Source organism: Acinonyx jubatus, chromosome E3 (assembly GCF_027475565.1).
Source record: "Acinonyx jubatus isolate Ajub_Pintada_27869175 chromosome E3, VMU_Ajub_asm_v1.0, whole genome shotgun sequence".
NCBI classification, from domain to species: Eukaryota; Metazoa; Chordata; class Mammalia; order Carnivora; family Felidae; genus Acinonyx; species Acinonyx jubatus.
Genome location: NC_069398.1, coordinates 22236201 through 22250902, shown reverse-complemented (window position 1 = coordinate 22250902; position 14702 = coordinate 22236201). Strand labels below are relative to the sequence as shown.

The following is a 14702-nucleotide window of genomic DNA, read 5'->3' as shown; positions in this document are numbered from 1 at the left end:
TTGGAAGAGGGGGAAGAGGAGGGAGGAGTTATGGAGGGGTGTTGCCTCCGGGCACAGGATGGGTATTGGTGCTACTCATTAAGAGGGGGAATGTAGGGGCACCTGGGTGGCTCAGTCAGTTAAGCGTCTGACTTCGGCTCAGGTCATGATCTCGCGGTCTGTGAGTTCGAGCCCCGCGTGGGGCTCTGTGCTGACAGCTCAGAGCCTGGAGCCCGTTTCAGATTCTGTGTCTCCTTCTCTCTCTGCCCCTCCCCAGCCCATGCTCTGTCTCTCTCAAAAATAAATGAACATTGAAAGGATATGGCAGAAGTGGTGGGTATGGGAGGGGGACTGAGTTCACCTTTTTGGATATGTCAGGTGCAAATTCCTGTGGAAGTTCATTGTGCCTTCCAAACTCAGATGAGGGGTAACTTCAACTATCAAAATAGTATTAATGGTGGGGCACCTGGGTGGCTCAGGGGGTTAAGTGTCCGGCTCTTGACTTTGGTTTAGGGCATGATCCCAGGGTCGTGGGATCGAGCCCCACCTTGGGCTCTGCCCTGGGTGTGGAACCTGCTTGAGAATCTCTCTCCCTCTGCCCTTCTCCCCGCCCCCTTCTCCTTCTCTCTCTCCATAAGTGGCTTAAAATAGTACTGGAATAAAATAATATTAAAAGAACATTAGAGTCTTCTTCATTTCTACTGTCATAATCCTTAATGCATTTTCAAATAGGTCTTCTCCATAGTTTTCAGCTACTTTTTAAAAACTTCCCAGGGGCGCCTGGGTGGCGCAGTCGGTTAAGCGTCCGGCTTCAGCCAGGTCACGATCTCACGGTCCATGAGTTTGAGCCCCGCGTCAGGCTCTGGGCTGATGGCTCGGAGCCTGGAGCCTGTTTCCGATTCTGTGTCTCCCTCTCTCTCTGCCCCTCCCCCGTTCATGCTCTGTCTCTCTCTGTCCCAAAAATAAATAAAAACGTTGAAAAAAAAATTAAAAAAAAAAAAAAACTTCCCTCATTACCTTCTTTGTTCTTAAGCAATAGCATGTGGAGGAAAAAGCAGAATCGAATCTGGTGTGGTGTCGGCCAAGGCACTTACCTTTTCCGGTGTTGAGTACTTTGGGGGAGAGCAGTGGCTTTGAGGCAGGGTTTAAACTGTCAGCTTTAGAGTTAATCCTTGCAAAAGCCCACAGTGCAAGTCCCGGGAGGTATGATAAAGGATGTTCCCACTGAGGGTGCTCGCGGTGCTATTGGATTTGCCAGCTCCAGATCATTCTTGGACACTCTTCTTCTGGGTTACCTCCCCTGGGAAGCCTTCCCGGATTTCCCAGCTGCAGCAGGGTTCGGGGCCCTTCGCCTCTGCTGCCCGGGCATCACTGTGGGGTTTGGCCCCCCACTTGGCCTGCCGCCTTGCTTTTGCATACTTGCCCATCTCTGGACAGTCAGACCCTTGAGGGCAAGAACCACAGCTCCTTCTGCGCTGCCTTCCCAGGGCCCCCGCACGCTGCTGAGTTACAGCGATTGCTGAATATGTTCAGTTACTGCGCGAGCGCGAAGCTTTCTTTTTTGTACTTCCTCTGACATCATCCTGGGAGGTTCTGCATTCGGCGTTGCTGTGCGTGTTTGGGCTTCGATGCTCTGGTTCTCGTGGTTTAGGTCTCAGAAAGCACTCATCTCTGGGAATCATCTCTTGATGATCAGGTGTCCACTTGGTCCCTACTCCTTCCCTGGGGGACCAGCCCACCCGGTCAGGCTCTTCTCTTGGGTGACTCATTCAGAGGGTGAAAGCAGGGTGGTTCGAGTTAGAAAACTTTTCTGCGTGGAAGGTTACACCCTCCGGACTTCCAGAAGGGATTTTGGAGACGGCGCAACGGCATTGTTTGCTTTTCTTCCTGGTGTATAATTGCGGGGATAGGAGGAGTCCTGTGTTTCTGGAAGATAACGGTTTCCCCTGTGTGGTGGAGGCTCTGAGTCAAGCAGCCAGGAGACAACTTGTTATCACGCAACTCCATGCCCCGTGCTGGGCCAGGCTTCCTTATTGGAACGTCACCTGCCCTTCCCCTTGCCTGTAAAGAGCCTTCCTAATCAGAAACAATGCTTGGTTTTGTCCCCTACCAGATCACCGCAGTGTGACGGCGTTTGCTCTGTGGGTCTGTAATCACAACTAGGTTGTGTATTTACATTTCTCCTCATGTATTTTCAGGCCACGAGGGGGAAAGATTAAGAAAGAGAGTGTAGGGGCACCTGGGTGGTTCATTGGGTTGAGCATCCGACTTCGGCTCAGGTCATGATCTCGCAGTTCGTGAGTTCGAGCCCCGCGTCAGGCTCCGTGCTGACAGCTCATCGCCTGGAGCCTGCTTCGGATTCTGTGTCTCCCTCGCTCTCTGCCCCTCCCCCCCCCCCCGAAAAATAAACACTAAAAAATTTAAAAAAGAGAGTTTGTGTGTCTTTACACTGGAGATCGTGAAGGAACCCCAGTGAAAGCTTCATAGTCTAACTGGCTTTAAAAAAATTTTTTTTTAATGTTTATTTATTTTTGAGATAGAGAGAGATAGAGCATGAACAGGGGAGGGTCAGAGAGAGAGGGAGACCCAGAATCTGAAACAGGCTCTGGGCTCCGAGCTGTCAGCACAGAGCCCGATGCGGGGCTCAAACCCACGGACCACGAGATCATGACCTGGGCTGAAGTCGGATGCTCAACCGACTGAGCCACCCAGGCGCCCCCTAACTGGATTTAAAATTCACTACTAAGACAAAAACCCCTCGCTATTCTGAAACAACTATAAATTCGCAAGAGGTTGCAACAATGTATGAGAAGTCTTATGTGTCTCCACTCAGTTTCTCCCAATGGTTACCATCTTGCAGAACTCTAGTGGAGGCTTATAACAAGTGCGCTGACTTGGGTACCATCCACAGAGCTTAGTCTGATTTCACCAGTTGAACACGCGTGTGTGTCTGTGTTGGTGCGTGTGTGTGGAGACAGTTCTGTGCAGTTTTATCACAGGTGTGGATTCTTATAACCAAACACAATTAAGGTACAGAGCTGTCCTGGCACCTCAACGCTCCCCGACGCTCTCCTTCGATACCCTTGACAACCACTGATCTGTTCTCCAGCCTATAGTTTTGCTGTTGCAAGACTGTTCCCTCGGTTGAGCCGTACGGTATTGAATCTTCGTGATTGGCTTTGTACACGCCGCATGAGTCCCCGGAGATCTGTCCACGTTGCGGGGTGCAGTGAGTTCATTCCTTTTGACTTCTGCACAGAGTTCTGTCATACGGCTTCACCACAGTCTGTTTGACCCCTGGCCCGTCGGAGGACACTTGGGTTGTCTCAGTTTGGGGGTTTTCGCAAATAAAGTTGCTATCAGTGTTTGCGTACAGATGTTTGTACGAAAAGCAATATTCGTCTCGGTGCCCAAGAACACAACTGCTGAGTCTTATGATGCCTGCAGGTTCAAACGAGCTCTTTTGGTCATTTATTCCATTTGGGTGACATCCCCTCGGTGCAAAATCCGATTAACTCTTGGTCTTCCAACCCAGCCTCCCGTGGAGGAGAAGTTTCTGTTTTAACCTTGGTGTCCTGACTGTAGTGCCAAAGGGGATAGTTGCACTCTACAAGAACCAGAAGTTATCTAGAATATGTGTTGAAATGTTTGCCTTGTGGTCAGACTTTGGGTTCACACTGATAGGAACCCAGTAAGAATGCTGGAGGGTCCGACGCATCCTAGTGATAAGAGTGAGGTTGGGCTAGGGGCCAGTCAGCCCCAGGCATTTAAAAGTGTTTGCGAATGACTGGCCGTCTCCAGAGAGATTTGGGACATATGGAAATAGGAAGAAGATACAGTGGGGAGACGTTCTCAAATAGAGGCAGGGAAGCTTGGGGCACACAGAGGGAAGGGTGTAGATGGGATTTGACTTGTGAGAACTGATGGATGGACTGGAGTTTCAGAGAGAGGGCATCTCAGATATTGAGAGCCTCACCGAGCCACAGGATTAAGGAAGGGGAGTGTTGATGTTCTCCAGCAATGCTATGCAGCCTCAGAGCAAGAGGGATGCCAAGGGCTGCTTGAATAGCCCAGCCCGGGTTGGGGATCCGCCAGGATAGAGGTGGGACAGGTGGAGATGTGGAGCAAGGAAGCCCAGGGATGGTTGAAATAGTTGTCAGGACAACCAAATAAAATCACTTTCACCTTTGTTCCTCCAAGAGCAGTGTTCCAGCTTTGACCATATTTTATTGGAAAAATGAGCTGGGTACTTGAGTTGGCATTGACACGAGTGTCTGTAGATTACTTTAGCCCCAAGCTCTGGTCTGCTTGCTCTGGTCTCAGGCTATGCTACGGGGTCTGGAAAGGCCCCTGACCAAGACCAGCAGAGAGCCTAGAGCAAACCCTTTACTTACTCTCGCCCTTATGTCCTTATGGCAAGATGGCTGCCTTCAGAGTCATGAGGGTAGGTCCTGACCGGCCACCGATTTCCTGCTCTTCTCACGCGTGAGAGAGGACAACCAGCTGCCAGTAGTTCACCCCCAAGGGATGTACAAATGCAGAGTGGGTGTCATTCGGCAGCTCAAGATGAGTGCTTCTGACCAGGCGTGGCCCTGCCTCCCCAGGTGCCCCTGGCTCGGTGTAAATGCAACACAAATACGTCTGGCCCCACAGCACTCCCTCTTCGCGAGACTTTGCCGGTTTCATTCTTTTTCCACATCAAAACATCCCTGCCCTGTGTCGCCAGCATGCTCCTGTGCAGTAGTCCAGCTCATATCTGTTCTGCCCGGTCTGTGCCTGTAGTCTACATTTGGATGGTCACCTGGGTTAGCAGAGACACACGAGGTTCTGCAGGCCTTCGGGACCCTAACAAAAGCTATTTACAGAAACACTGTCGTGCTACGTGACGCTTCAACACGCGCTGTTGTTTTGTGAGCACGCACTAGCGTCTTCCTTGTGCGTAGGATCTGCGCTGCCGTTGACCTTGGAGCATTCAGGGCTCTGAATACAGAGTCCCCAAATGCTAGGGAAGAGGGGGCTGACCAGATGCCTTGCTCTAAGTTATTGCATTCCTGGGCTTGCCAATAGCATTTAAAGAAAACTCGAAGTGACCAAGCGCCAAGATGTGACCCCGTTGTCTCCAAGGCTTCGTGTTTCTTGTGTTCTGTTTTGCTCTCCCCCCCCCCTCCGCCCCACCCCTGCCCTTAATGATGGTGACTTTTGCTATTTCAAGGAAAAATTTTTGCCAGCTTCAGAGCATTCAGAATCAATATCACAGTAAATAAGAAACATAATGAAAGAAAAACACACTCCAGCCTGTAGACAAATTTTATCGCTTAAATTCACACGTTATTATTAGAATCAGCTGCAAATACCAGACTTTCTACTGCCTTTTGATGGGGCAAGGTAGGAGAATGCTCTTTTAATTTGGGGCAGCAACTTGGAGGCACCATCTATGGGCATTATGATGTTTCCCATTTGGGCTACTTGTCTTTTTTTTTTTTTTTTTTAAGGTGAAATTTAAATGGAAGAAGCAGTGGAGAGGAATTTCTTAACAAAGGAATTGAAATCAGGGATGGCTTTCCTTTTCAAAGCGCCTCTCATGAATGCACAACTCTGTGTGATATATTTAGTTTAACACTTTGGTATTTTGTGCCTCACATCCCTTTTCTTGCTTCTTTTCGTCTTTTGCTTTCTTTGGTCCTTGCTTTGATCTCGCTGTGGAATAGCCTTTAAAACGCTTTCACACACAGCAAAAACATCTCTTTTTAATCTCCTCCATTCTTGCTGAAGTTTTCTGCTCCCGCCTCTTTTTTTTTTTTATTCTTCCGTCCCATAGTCAGAAAATGCATTATTTAAGTCACAAAGCTGAGAGCTGCCCAGAGAGTAAAATATACATCATAGCTGCCTTCTGTGTTATTTCAGCATGCATTTTCGCATGCTCGCTTTCTCTCCATGGCTGTTCGTAAAGGCCAGGATTTCAGAGATAGTGGAGAAGGGACCCTGAGTCACTGCTGTCCCTTCAGGGTCTGGTGGGACTGTCTGGAGGAGCTCAGGGTTCAGCAGGTTCTTCTAGATGCCTCCCAGCCCTTTTGAGCCTCTCCATCAGCCATGGGCTCGTTCTCTGGAGAGGGCCAGCCGGCATCCATGGACAGGTGCCTAGAAAGGTAAATGCATGTACCAAGCCCAGAGGGAGTGAATGGATGCTTCAGAGTTACAGAGAGGGCCAGTTCCAGGACAAACCTGGAGCCTCAACGGCCTTGTGTGAGGTGCAATTCTATGTGAGCAGACGAACAACGTCGGGTTTCACAGCCTCGCATCCACAGGAATCAGAGGCAGGATGACAGAGAGCACGGCCATGTCACTTACACTTACAGTCACTGCGTGACTTTCGGTAAGGACTTTACCCTCTCTGTGCCTCCTTTTCCCCACTCATAAAATGGGGATAATAACAGAGTCATCATGCGGGTAAAAAGAGTTGATCCAGCCGAAGTGGCCACAACAGTACGTGCAACTTCGTTCGTGCCAAGAAGTGTTAAATGTTAAAGCAAAAATTGAAAACAAATAAATGTTAAAACCCAAGGGGAGCACATCTGAATAGTGCCCGGGAGCATCTCGTGATTAGCTGACTCTCTCAGTCAGCTTGCTTAGCAGTTTCGGCATCTAGATGTTTCATTATAGATACGGACGAGCATAGTGTTTGAAATGTTTGAAAAGTTGTAATTATTAGTGAAAAGGAACTCTGCATCCATGAAGTCGGCCTGGCCAGGGTGTGCTCAACTCTGAAGCTAATGAAACTGATGTTTGGGGACCTCTCCCTGGCTCGGTCCCCCTGACAATGTGTTCATCCCAAAGCCCTTGTGTTTTTGGAAAACGTATGAAAGAGAGATTTTCTTTTCCTGAAAGACGATCTTCCAAATTTTGCAAACTTTAGGTCCTCCAAAACCCAGATTTGTTTCTGGAACTTAATATCTCCATTTGACCAACGTGAAGCCCTTGTATATAGTTCACGGCCAGGACAGGCAACCAGGTTTTTCCACCTTCCCTTTTTTAACTTTAAAGGTAATTTTTTTAAAAAATGCCTTATTTGGGGGCACCTGGGTGGCTCAGTCGGTTAAGCGTCCGACTTCGGCTCAGGTCACGATCTCACGGCTCAGGGGTTGGAGCCCCGCGTCCAGTCTGCTGCCGTCCGCAGAGTCTGCTTCAGATCCTCTGTCCCCCTCTTTCTCTGCCCCTTCCCCCTCTCAAAAATAAATCAAGATTTTTAAAAATCTCATAAAAAAAAAGACACTGCAGAAATGTAGGGCATCGTGACTAATGGCTGCTAAAACCCTGTGTTGAAGACCGTGTTTTCTCCCTGAGTGATCTTAATGCCCCCAAGCGCAGTGAGCTGAAAGTTTTCATCAGGGATGGAGAGGAGGCTGGTGCCAGGGGATTCTAGGGGTATGACACCGATCCAAGGGCTGGGCCCTCTCCTCAGAGAGGCCAGAACCCCATTCACGGAGCCTGGAGTTGCTTTGGGAACACGCTTCCGGCCAGATGACCCAAATGAGGGTTGGAAAAGCAAACTGGCAGCAAAATACAGAAGCAGATCTTCGGTGAGGCCAGGTGTTAACGTTCACACTGAAAACACCTCTCTTTCCCCAACTTCCAAGTTGACTCCTGCTTGCACACCGAAAGGCCACATGCTGTGCGATTCCATTTTTATGAAATATCCAGAAGAGGTAGATTCCTAGAGATGGAAAGCAGATTAGTGGGTGCCAGGAGCTGAAGTGGGGATAGAAAGTGGAGAGGGACAGCTCAGTGGGTGCAGCGTTTACGTTTGGGGTCATGGAAAGTTCTAGAACCTGATAGCGGTGATGGTTGCACCACACCGTGAATGCGCAGAATGCTACTGAATCGAACACTTCAAAAAGAAGCAAAAATGGTCGATCTCATGTCATAAAAACAATGAAAACGAATCCATCTGTGCTTTCGAGAAGTTTTGGGTTCGTGTGAGAACTGTCTGGGGCGCTGGTCAACCCTGCGAATGCCAACTAAATGAGAAACTCTTCGGGTGTGCCTGGGGACCCGCATGTGCACAAGCTCCCAAGTGATTCCCTGGTAGGGACCCCATTCTAAGGAAGGCTGGCTTTGAGGCAGGCGCTTTTTGGGTTTTTTTGCTCTTAATCGGAACATGCCATATGTGCTGTTTTCTCATCACAGCTGTCGCAACCCATGCATTGCCAGCTAGCGGCATGCCCAAAGCTCAGCAGCCGCTGGCAGGGAGATGCATTGGTTATAAGTGGCTGTGGTGGTGACAGTGGCACTGACGGTGGCAGATGTAATATTGGTAGAATTGTGGCACTCGTAGCGATAGTAAGAGGAGTCATGGGAATGAGGCCAGAGTCCGGGAACACATGAGGTCCTCATCAAGGGACTGACGTAATTGTGAGGTCACTCCGCGCAGGGGTGACCGGCAATGGGGATCCAGTTTTGGAAAGACAAACCCTTGCCGTGTAGACTGAGTTCACCTTCAAGGAGCTCAGTCTTTCAGATGAGGCAAGAGAAGAAGGTTCAGGTAGGGAGAAAGGCAGAGATGGGCGGTGGCACCCCTGGGATTCTGCGACTTCTGCTCAGTTCGGATGAGTCCTGTTGCACACACAGGGACGGATTCATGCGGACAGCGTTGCAGAGGTGGTCGTCTCTAAGCCAGAGCCGCCCAAAGGGTATTCATCAGGAGGGTGGCAGCAATAGCCCTTGGGAACTTGTTAGAAATGCGAGTTCTTGGACCACGCCCCAGGCCTACTGGTGATTCTGATGCAGGTCAGCATTTGAGAGACGCTCCTCTAAGCTTAGACTCATTCTCCTGTCGCCATTTTCTTGAGAATTAGGACATTCGGTAAGTCTCATCGCCAAGACATAATAACCGAGTGAGGGTTGAGAGGCGCAGACGTGGCCCAGCCCTGGGCCACCTGGCCACCTCCAAGTTTACATCTCTGTGGCACCGAGGTGTTCGGGAACAGGGAGAGATGGTCCGCAAGATCAACACTTGCTTCCGAGCAGGGCTTAGACACGGGACAGATGGTTTATTTTCTAATATCCCTGAAAGGGTGGGATCTAGATATAACTCTGTAATAATGTTTCCGCTGTAGTTCTCAGTCTTTATAACTTTCTTGTTGCCAATATGTACTCCTTAAGCCTGGATGACAGGTGCTGCTTTCACTGGTAAGAACAAGATTTATCTCTCTTCTGGTCCCTTCTGATCACAGGCGGTGTCTGCTTCTTCCCCCTTGACCTCCCCAAATGCTATTTACTGAAACCTTAAGAAACACAAAGATTCCCAAATGACTCTGGACCAATTTAGTAGTGGATTTTATAACACTGGAAGGCAAACATTTATTTTCGCAGACATGAGGTTTGGTTTCTTTTCTCCGCGTTTGCTGGTGAGAAAAATAACGTGTAAAATGTTTTTCTTCCTGTTAGGATAATATCCAAACGTGGTTTCGTCTGTCAAGGATGATAAAGGATCGTAGGTGGTGGAGATGACATTTTTTAGCACTGTCAGGTTGGGGTCACCTTAGCATTGTCACCTTCCCCGGTGAGCCTGGGGCCTCGATTTTACTTGGGTTGACTTGTGGGCTCTCTCGCTTTAAGGCGATTTCCGAATCTCAACACCCCAATGCCTCAGACTGTTAAAACTGTGTTCCTCCGGGATTAGTCTTTCTGGAACTCTCCTGAGCTCTCCTACTCATCCACTTCTCTTGATGCGAACCTATCCCTGCAGGGCACAGCTGTTTCCAGAAGGGAATTCCTTTTCCTCTCTGGTCCCGTCAGGAGCCTACTGTTTGTCTAGATCTCTGGGCCATTCTCAGCTCTCATTTTCTCGAGTGCATTTGACTTCCGTGACATTGGATGTTGGGTTACACTTTGAGGATAAGAACTGTGTCATCCTCAGCCATGCAGGTACCCTGTATGTATTTGTGGAATGGGTACACGTGTCTTCCTTTTTGGAAACTCCACCCTTGACGGGATTCCGCCCCCAAGACGCTGTTCGAGCCAGCCTTGCTCCTTAGCTCTCCTTCCTGCCTCCTTAACGGGCATGTGTCCCAGCCTACTGTTCCAAGTCCTCGCTGGCATCTGCAGTCTCTCCTATGGCATCATATCTCACCATTGCGTCCCCTACACTCTGTGCCTTTCTTGTCACCTCTGGGTCACTTGTTTGGTTCAACAGTCTACCCGAATGTCTGCCGGCACCTCAGCCTGTCCCCAGGCTGTTCTACTTTTCTTCTTTATCTCTTTTTTAATTAGTGACATCTTCCCCGTCCCCCAGACACTAGTGATTCCGCGGTACCTAAGAAGACTGCTTCTACGCTTCCGTATTTCACTGCGTGTTTACGTATCCTGGGGTAGTTAGAACACATGTCCAAACCTTCCGCTTAACTCGAACACTACCTTCTTCATGGGCACCCCAACCAAAATACTGTCTCCCTCTTTGTAGCACTTCCTTCTGTGGCCATTTGTCTTGGGCCGTCAACTCCATTTTTCTTGTCACACTGAATGCCGTCAGTTTTGGAACATCTCGCACGTGCTTAACTAGATCGTAAGCGCCTGGGGGAAGCAGATCGTGTCTGAAGCGATTTTTAAAGGCAAGCGAGGGCACGAGCCACTACCTTCTGAAGTACAGAGCCATGTACAGGGACTGGGAAAAGAAGCCTGACCAGTGCCACTTGTTCCCGGATCCTGCTGTGATCCCCCAAAAGCCCATAGACCGACACTTCTGTTGCATTTAGAACAACGTGTCCCCAAGCCTTGCAAGTGAGGGTGCTGTCTACCCCTACGTAGGCGACCCTCAGACTTCAAAATGACATTGACTAGCTAGAAAGAGAAGCTGTCAGTCATGGGAAGTTATAAAATTGACCTCTATCGGTAATATTAATAGACCGATTATTGTTAGAAGTGACTTTTATTGAATGCTTACTACTAAGGATTAATGTGTTCATGTAGCATCTCATTTAACAGCCCTAGGGCCGGTACCAAGGCATTATCCCTCTATACTTTTCAAAGCCTTTTAATGCCCGTATCTCAGGAGCCTTGAGGTGTAGAAGCCAGTGGTCGTGAGTGACACTGTCCCGTCACTCTCTCCACCCTGGAGTCGTAGTCACAACCACTGAGCAAATGAGGAAACCCCTCGGCATTTGGACACAGTGACTGGCACGTATGGGAGCTGACACCCAGGTCCCAGGCAGAGCCACAGTGAGGTCCCAGGCAGCCAAAGGGTAACCATGCCTGTGGGTCTCCTGGCGGGTGCTTAACATGCAGCGCTCAGAGCGTCCTCCCTGCACTTACGGAGATTCCCAGAATTCCTCCCACCGTGGGCCAATCCAAGCGAACGGGCCGGTCTCCCATTATACCTTTCTGTAGGCGCGGTGCCCACGCGGGATCCAGCGCCTTCCGTGGCACGTCCCTCCATCCCCTGCCCACCTACCCGGTACTCACGAGGAGGACTGAAAAACCAAGCAGGCATGGCCTGCCCAACTTTCTTGCTAGAATTCTTGTTCTGAGAAATGTAATTAACAGGACGATCCAGCCAACGTTCAGTCAATAGATGGTTTCTAGAAGCCGAGGACTATTTGGGCACCCCAGTCCCATGTATTTGGTCATCTTCTCTCACTTACCGTGAGTGAAGAGGCAGAGGGTCCCCACAGCCTGGCTTCTCCACCAGCTCCCTCCCCAGCCCTGGGGTGACGGCACGGATATTAGCAATACTGGTGAGACCAGTCGGTGAAGACGTCGACGCTAAGTAACTTGTTTTTTAAGTTTATTCATCTATTGAGAGACAGAGAGAGGGGGGAGAGAGCGCGGGTGGAGGAGGGGCAGGGAGAAAGTGAGAGGAGTCCCAAGCAGGCTCTGCGCTGTGAACACAGAGCCTGACGTGGGGCTTGAGCCCATGAACGAGGAGGTCGTGACCTGAGCCCGGACCAAGTCAGACGCTTAACCGACTGTGCTGCCCAGGTGCCCCAACAATAAATAACTTCTTGAGGGTGTGTGATGTGCCAAGCATGCACCAAGGAAGCCCTGTGCATTTTGAGCTTAGCGGTTCTCAAAGTGGTTCCCCATAGCACAGCATGGGCACCCCCCCCCCCCCGGGTCTTGTTAGAATCACAGATTCTCATGGCGCGCCCGGGGGAGCCCCGTTGATCAAGCATACGATTCTTGCTTTCGGCTCGGCTCGTGATCTCAGGGCCCCGGAGATCAAGCCCTGCTCCAGGCTCTGCACTGACAATACGGAGCCCGCGTGGGATTCTCTCTCTCTCCCTCTCTCTCTGCTCCTCCCTCACTTGCATGCATGTGTGTGCACATGGGCACATATTCTCTCTCTCAAAAATAAATAAATAAATAAATAAATAAATAAATAAATAAATATTAAAAAGAAGAAGAAAAGAAACACAAACACTCAGGCCCCACCCCTGACCTTTTGAAAAATGAAACTGTGGGGGAGGGGCTCAGCAATCCGTTTCAGCCCCTCCAGCTGATCCCTCCGCTTTGAGAGCCATCGTTCTAGTGTAGAGGCCCTTTTCCATCTTGGGTGCATCTTCCTCAGGCCCCCTGGGTGGCTCTGAAACCTCTCCATGTGCCCTCCACCATGTGGATGGAAAGAGGGAACATTCTTACCAACGCCGGCTACCTACTCAGGGTTGAGCAGATATTTACGCTATGCCAGCGATCATTCTAGGCATTCAGTCTCTCTCTCTCTTTTTTTGTTTCAAAGAAAGAGAGACGAGAGGGCACACTCATGGGCAGGGGAGGGGCAGAGGGAGAGGGAGAGAGGGTCTCAAGCAGGCTCCACGGTGTCCGTGCAGATCCCGACACAGAGCCCGACCTAACAACCGCAGGATCATGACCTGAGCCGAAATCAGGAGTCAGACGCTCAAGCAGTGAGGCCACCGGGCGCCCCGGCGTTCTGTCTACATTGACTGGTTCACTCCTTATCACCACCGTATGAGGTTCTTACTCTGATTATCATCGCCTTGTGCAGATGAGGAAATTGAGGCATGCACGGATCGGGTGAATCACCCAGGTGCACTCAGGTGATAAATGGCAGCGCTAGGCTCTGAACCCCCGACAGTCTGACTCCAGTGTAAATACCCAAGTGCACCTTATATCTCCTCAGAGGTTTCTGCCCCTTCCCCACTCAGGTTCCAGTTTCCCTCCTTTCCAAACTAATACTCCCCTGTATCAGTTTTCTTGGGCTTCCATGACAAGGGACCACAGACTGGGGGGCTTAAGCAACAGAAATTTACTTTCTCACATTTCTGGAGGCGGCAAGTCCAAGATCAAGGTGTGGGCAGGGCTGGTGTCTCCTGAGGCCTCTCCCCTTGGCTTTCAGATGGCCACCTTCCCGCTGTGTCCTCTGCGTGCATGGCCCCTGGTGGCTCCAAATCTCTTCTTACAGGAACACCGGTCAGATTGAATTAGGACCATATTAACAACCTCATTAAATTCTTTTTTTTTTTTTTTTTTTTTTAGTGTTTATGTAGTTTTAGAGAGTATGAGCAGGGGAGGGACGGAGAGAGAATCCCAAGCAGGTCTGCCGTGTTAGCACAGAGCCTAAGGGGCTCGATCTCACGAACCATGAGATCATGACCTGAGCTGAAATCGAGAGTCGGACGCTTAACTGACTGAGCCACTCAGGTGCCCCCAACCTCACTTAAAATTAATCAGCTCTTTAAAGTCCCTATCTGCAAGTATGATGATATTCTGAGGAAGTGGGGGTTAGGGCTTTGACAGATGAATTTGGGGGGTACACAGTTCAGCCCGTATCGTTCCTGTGTCTCCACCATCCGTGCATTTGGCTGACAGGACCCATTCCGTGTCTCTGTGCCTTGGGGACTCTCTGGCTCCCATCCGTCTGCACACCCCGTGCTCTATATTTCCTCCTGGGTCACATGACTGCATCCTTCCTGGGGAACAACAGCCGTGACCTAGAGAGCTCAGCCTCCACCTGTGCTCAAAAGTATGGCTCTAAGCTCCCCAAGGTGCTGTGTGTAATTAGGAAGAGAGACGTCTGTATGACGTCTATCAACACAACCTTTTGGGGTTTCTCTGGAGTGAAGTCAGGGGTAACTGTATCTCTTAAGGTATTGTTTGCGGACTATTTGCATCAGAATCATCTGGACTGCTAGCGACCTCCAGCATGAGTCTCTCCAAGAGGGGGTCCTTGCAGTGTGCCTGTCTCTGAATCCCCTTCCAGGCAGCCCCTCCCCCTCCCCCCCCCCCCCCACCTGGTGACTCTCTGCACAGAGAGGCGTCAACCGCCCCGTCTGCGATGTCAGGCACCTTTGGCTGTGTCTCAGCTCCTCCCGTTTCTAGGTGTGTGACCTTGGGACAAGTTAGCCACCCTAATTGTGTTTCTTAATTGGCAAGGTGGAATTAATGGAATTAATCTAGCTACCTCCTAGGTTGGGGTAAGGATTAATCTAGATCATATAAAGAAAGCACTCTCCACCACCTGCTTGTTGCAGAAGGGAAAGCGTTCAGTTTCTGGTAGCATTACTCCTGCTGCCATGGCACTACCAGGAAAAGATTGCTTTGTTATCCTAAGACCAAAGTAGCAACCTTGTTAACTTTGCGTCTGATGCGCGACTGTGGGTTTGGACCACCCAGGCCATGTCCTATGAGAGCCAGTGTGTGTGTGCAAACGGGGAAACCCATACAGAAGTTGATAAACAGGACCCAGGGGACAGTAGGAGGGCAGGAATGCT

At 50.0% G+C, this 14702-nt stretch overlaps 1 protein-coding gene across 3 annotated transcripts in view; it reads left to right on the top strand.

Annotated features, from left to right (window-relative positions):
• The window catches only part of GALNT17 (polypeptide N-acetylgalactosaminyltransferase 17), a 439855-nt gene that overhangs the window by 214053 nt on the left and 211100 nt on the right, over nucleotides 1-14702 (top strand). The window lies entirely within an intron of this gene.